This window comes from Felis catus, chromosome X, assembly GCF_018350175.1.
Source record: "Felis catus isolate Fca126 chromosome X, F.catus_Fca126_mat1.0, whole genome shotgun sequence".
Taxonomy (NCBI): Eukaryota; Metazoa; Chordata; class Mammalia; order Carnivora; family Felidae; genus Felis; species Felis catus.
This window is the reverse complement of record NC_058386.1, coordinates 126,469,640-126,475,639: the sequence shown is the minus strand read 5'-3', so window position 1 is coordinate 126,475,639 and position 6,000 is coordinate 126,469,640.

Here is a 6,000-nt window from a genome sequence, read left to right as displayed (position 1 = left end):
TGGGGATGCCCAGGGCGCCTGCGCAGACAGACCTCTGGTGAGGTTTCTGGCATGTGATTGGTTCCCGCCAAGCTGGCCCGGCTGCCCACGGGCCGCCAGGGAGACCCCGTCGGCAGCGCTGGAGAGCCAGGGCTCCCTGACGAAGCCCCGCCCCCAGTACGCGACGCAACTCAGTCTCCCTCGCGCGCCTGTGCAAACAGGCCCCTCTTATTCTGGACGGAGGGTTAGAGTAGGAGCGTGGGGTTGGCGGAAGGTGGAGTGACGCCAGACGAAGGGGGACAGACAAAGGGGCAAATGTGGCGCGGGTAATGCGGTCAAGACGTGGCTGCCTTAGCTTTGTGGGGACGCTGGCCACCATGGTTAGGACTTGGAGAAGTGTGCACTGAGGGAAAGAATCTGCCGGTATCCCTGTGGTCCCTCGGTGCGTCTCAATTGCCCCATCGATACATGGCGGGTGGAGGGTGGCAAGCTGAGGGAAGTTGGATCGTTTTACAAAGTGTCTGCCACTCTCAAACTTTCCCGTTTCTAAGAATAACGGCATTCCTCGCTTGCAAGAGCTATTGATATGTTCTGGATAGAAGTCCCTTATCAAACACATGATTTTAAAATACATTCGCCCATTTTATGGGTTGTCTTCTCACTTTCTTGATTGGTACTGTTTGCAGAACAAAACTTTTAAATTTTGACATAGTCGGTTATCGATGGTTTCTTTGTCACTTACGTTTTTGGCCCCCATTCTATAGGGAGAAAGGCAGATACTCTGTGCAATACACAGTCCCACTGGGCAGTCACCTGTGTCAAAGAGTGGTGACTATGTGCATGCTGAGGTCACGCTCCTAAAAGCGGCTCATTCACTGGGTTCGATGGCTAATTCTATGTATCAGCTTGCCTGGGCATAGGGTACCCTGACAGAACGTTATTTCTGGGTGTGTCTGCAAGGGTACTTCCGGATGGGATGAGCGTTTGAATCTGTGGACTCAGTAAAGTAGACCCCCAATGTTGAGCAGGCATCGTCCAATCCATTGAGAGCCCGAATGAAACAAAAAGTGGAGGAATGAAGGAGGAATTTGGTCTCTCCCCCAGGCCTTTCCTCTGCCTCACTGTTGAGCTGTGACATCACATCTCACCTTGTCCTGCCCCCTGGGACTGGCATTTACACTGCTACCAGCTCCCTTGGTTCTCAGACCTTCAGACTCAGGCTGAATTACACCATCAGCTTTGCCGGGTCTCCCGCTCAGCTTGCAGGCAGCAGGTCATGGGACCACTCAGCTTCCATTCTCATCTATCCTATCTATCTATCTATCTATCTATCTATCTATCATCTATCTATCTATCATCTAATCTGAATGAATGAATTATCTGTTGGTTTGGCTTCTCTGGAAAACCCTGACTAATACAGATTTGGTACCAGGAGTGGTTCTAGAGGAACAGAATTTTAAGGATGGGTTCTCGGAATTGGTTCTGAGGTTTCTGGAATTGGCTCCAATCTGATTAGATTTAAAGATGCTCATGACTGTTTCTGGTAGCAAAGAGAACACTGGTAGCCTATGACATAAGCTGATAGAGATATGCAAAATATATGCACTGGCTACTCCTAATCAACTACTTATAAGAAACAAGGAGCTGGGTGACTCTTCTATGATACTTTTGAACCTCTTTGGAAAACTAACAAATATAATGACATTGGTTGGTAGCTCCTAATGTGGTTTGGGAACGTGGTTAAATGGAAGGATGAGCTCAGAGATTTGAATTCCCAGCTCAAACACCACATCACCGGCCTAGGGGCTTTTATGTGTGCCCTTTAAGAAATCCTAACGTTCTTTAGCCACAGAGCCAAAACTGCTGAAAATTCAAATGCAGAACCTAAGTGCAACTAACTGAACTATAATGCAAGTTGAACTCCCAGACTTGAAGTGTGCCCGCTGTGAAACTGAGGCCATGGATTGGGAAACAATGGGATCCTCTAAGTTGAGATGGAGACTACATGTGGGAAGACACTGCTGAGGCTGGGGGCATTGAGCCCCTAAATTCTTTTTTTAAAATGTTTATTTCGGGGCGCCTGGGTGGCGCAGTCGGTTAAGCGTCCGACGTCAGCCAGGTCACGATCTCGCGGTCCGTGAGTTCGAGCCCCGCGTCAGGCTCTGGGCTGATGGCTCAGAGCCTGGAGCCTGTTTCCGATTCTGTGTCTCCCTCTCTCTCTGCCCCTCCCCCGTTCATGCTCTGTCTTTCTCTGTCCCAAAAATAAAATAAATGTTGAAAAAAATAAAAAATAAAAAAATAAAATGTTTGTTTGTTTATTTATTTATTTATTTATTTATTTATTTATTTTTGGGAGAGAATGACAGAGTGTGAGAGGGGGAGGGGCAGAGAGAGAGGGAGACAGAATCCAAAGCAGGCTCCAGGCCCTGAGCTGTCAGCACGGAGCCTGATGAGGGGCTCAAACCCACGGACTGCGAGATCATGACCTGAGCTGAAGTCGGATGCTTAACCAACTGAGCCACCCAGGTGCCCCATTGAGCCCCTAAATTCTGATGAGTCTTCTTTACCAGTGGAAATGGCCTCCCCACCCCCAGAAGAAGTGGCCTATTTACCCCCAGTGGCAGCAGCCTCCTAGCTCACAGTGGTATGGGCCTCTGCACCCGCCTCTGAGGGGATTAACCACACATTGCCCAAGGAAACCATAATGGCCTCCCCGAGGCAGTTGCCATGCAAGATAATGCTGATTCTCTTCAGGACCTACCCCCACCACCCCTTTTTGCTTCTAGACCTATAAGTAGACTCAAGTCCCAGCAGGCCCCTACAGGCAAGTTACAAAGTGTGACACATGAGGAGGTATGTTCCACTCCAAAAGAATGACTTGACTTTTCTAATTTATACAGACAGAAATCTGGGGAGCATGTGTGGGAATAGATACTGAGGGTGTGGGACGACGGTGGAAGGGACATAAAGTTGGATCGGGCCAAATTTATTGACGTGGGCTCGCTAAGCAGACATCCTTCATTTAATATTGCATCTCCAGGAATTAGAAAGGTCTCTAAAGGTTTGTTTGTTTGGCTGCAACATGGACCTAAAGGCGGCTCACCATGAACAGATTAGAAATGCTGGACCTACGTCATTTTGGTATAGAGGAAGGGATCAAAAGGCTCAAGGGAGGGCAAGGAGGTCTGGTGCGGGGTGGGTGTCAGGAGGGGATGGGGAAGTCGGGTGCAGGTTGGCGGTGGGGACACAAGGGGACAAAGTGATCGGGTGCTTGGTAGGAACAGGGGTCAGGAGGGGAAGTGGAGGATGGGTGCAGATTCTGGGTCAGGAGTCAATGGGGAATTGGGGTGCAGGGTGGGGGTCAGGAGGGGATGGGAGGTTGGGTGTGGGGTGGTGTCAGGAGGGGCCGGGAAATTCGGGTTTCGGTTGGGTGGGAGTCAGGAGAAGACAAGGAGGTCTGGTGCGGGGTGGTTGTCAGGAAGGGATGGGGACATCGGGTGCGGTATGGGGTTGGGGTCAGGAGGGGACGAGGTGATCGGGTGTGGGGTGGCGGTTGGGGTCAGCAGGGAAAGATGAGGTTTGGTGTGGGGTGGGGGCCAGGTGGGGCGTGGAGGTTGAGTGGGCAGTGGGGGTCAAGAGGATGGCGGAGGTTGGATGTGGGGTAGGGTGGGGGTCAGGAAGACACAGGAATATCAGGTGTGGAGGTTGGGTCCAGATTCCGGATCAGGAGAGGATGGGGAATTGGGTGCGGGGTGGGGATCAGGAGGGGACCTGGAGGTTGGGTCCAGATTCCGGGTCAGTAGGGGACGGGGAGATCATGTGCGGGTTTGGGGTTCAGGAGGGGATGGGGAGATGGGGTGTGGGCCAGGAGGGGACGGGGCGTTTGGGGACAGCGGGTCCAAACCACTCCCGGGAAGGGCCGCACTGTGGCCGCCGAGCAGAGAAGGCGGTGGCTTCGGGGTGGCCAAGTCGCAGCGTGTGCAGAGGTGGGGGGCTGTAGCCCTTCCCACGTGCCGGGGACCCGCAGAGAGCGGGGTGCGTGGACGCAGGAGGGACAAAAGAGCTCAGGCAGGGGAGGACGGCTTGGCAAGGGAGGGAGCGGCCCCTCCTCGCCAGCCCGGCTCCGGGGGGGCCCTCCTCCCCCAGGTCCTCACCGCTCTGGACCGAGACGCCTCCTGTCGGAAGCCTAAGTTGGGGCAAAACCTGGAACAGACCATCAGCCTCTTGTCCGGCAACAGCTAAGGGTGGCGGAACCGGTGAGGAGGGGGCGTCCCAGGCCTGAGATGACCTCGGGGCCGAGCCCTGGATCGGGTGGCACGGGGGCGGGGATGGGGTGGTCACCGGACTCTCGTGCCCTGCGCACACCCGGGCCCCCTTCATTAGTGCCTTTCTTTGGGCCCTGCGTGGGGGCGATGGTGACGGGACCAAGGGTCCTGACCTGGCAGCAGCAATATCCCCGCCCTCCCACCCTCGTGCCCCCGGGTCGTGCCAGCCCCTGCCCCCTCTTCCTGTTTATACCCCCAACCACCTATTTATTTAATTTATCTGCACCTCACCGTGTCCGTCTGTCACCACGTGCCCCTTCTCTGGGATGTGGACAACCTCACGCCCCTTCTGTCCTTGGGTCGTCCTGGCTCCCTGGTGGCACGGTCAGCCTCGGCCTCGCCTCTGGCACCTGCCCCTGGCCGTGGCCGGCCCCGCCGGGTCCGAGCAGGGGCCCCCGACACCAGCAGCACTTGATGGCGAGGAGGGGGGCGCCCAGGGTGATGCGGCGAAGCCGTCCCCAGACTGTGGCTGCGCCCAGGGGTCTCCCCGCGGCTGGGTCCCGGCATCCCCTCCGGACTTCTCGGGGGTCGGACCGTACCTTTCTCGGGCGCCCTGTCCCCAGCACCTGGGGAGCTATGAGCGGGTTCGTGCCAGGGCCCCACGTGGGCCTGGGGGCTCTGGAAGTCTCCTTCTCCAGGCCCGAGCGCCCAGCTTCCTCGGCGTGGTGCCCGCTCAGCCCGGACCCCTCACCCCCGCTGCCCTGTCCTGCGCCCGCCCCGAGTGGCCGAGGCGGCAGTGCCTTACCCCTCTGTTCCCTCTTCCCCCTCCGAGGAATCTGGCCCCGGCGCGTGGTCCCGGAAACCCAGCTGTCCCCTCTGTTTTGGCATGAGCTTCTTTGTCGTTGTTCCTGGAACCTTGTTTCTGAATTAAACGTCGGGAAAACGGTGGCAGTGTGTGGCAGGTGGGTGGTCGGCGAGCAGGGAGGCAGGTGGGGAGGCTGTTGGACTCTGGAGGAGCTGGGCTCCCTTTGTGGGAGGAAGGGTGACCCGTTGCACGGGTCCCGCGCATCTGAGGAGGTCCAGGGCCACGTCCGATCCGTGCCAGCAAACCCCGGTGGCTCTCCCGTCAAGATCCGGTCGGAACCCGTTCCCTTCTCCCCACCTCCACTGGCCGCAGCCTGGGGGTCTCTCGCCTGCGTGCCAGTCTCCCCACTTCTGTCCTGCCTGCCCTCGTCCCCTTCCCAGCGCAGCAGGCACCGGGAACCTGATAAGACGTAAGCTGCATCCCGTCCCGCTCCGTTCAAGACTCCCTAGGGTCATCGACAGCACCCAAGCTCCTTCGTGTCCCACGACGCTTTACTGCCGCACGTGCACCTCCATGCTGACGGGCCCACCTGCTTCTTACCCCCCGACACCTGTGAAAGTAATGCAGGTGGGGAGAGCGTGGGACGCAACCTTAAGGAGAGCGGCCAGGAATGCTATTTGAGTGGGCCAGATGGAACCCCGGGGGACGAGAGGTCCAGGCAGGGAAGAGGCAGTGCAAGGGTCCTGAGGCAGGCCTGGGCCTGGTGTGTTTCAGAGAAGGGAGGAGGCCAGTGTGGCTGGATCCGAGAGTGAGCAAGGTGGAGAGGGGAGGGAAGGAGGCCGTGGAAGATGCGGGCCGGATCACATCTGACGCGGCGGGCCGCGGGGCAGGGCTCTGGCTCGTCTCTGGGAGGGGAGCCCGGGGACGCGTTGGAATCGACTTGTTTTGTGA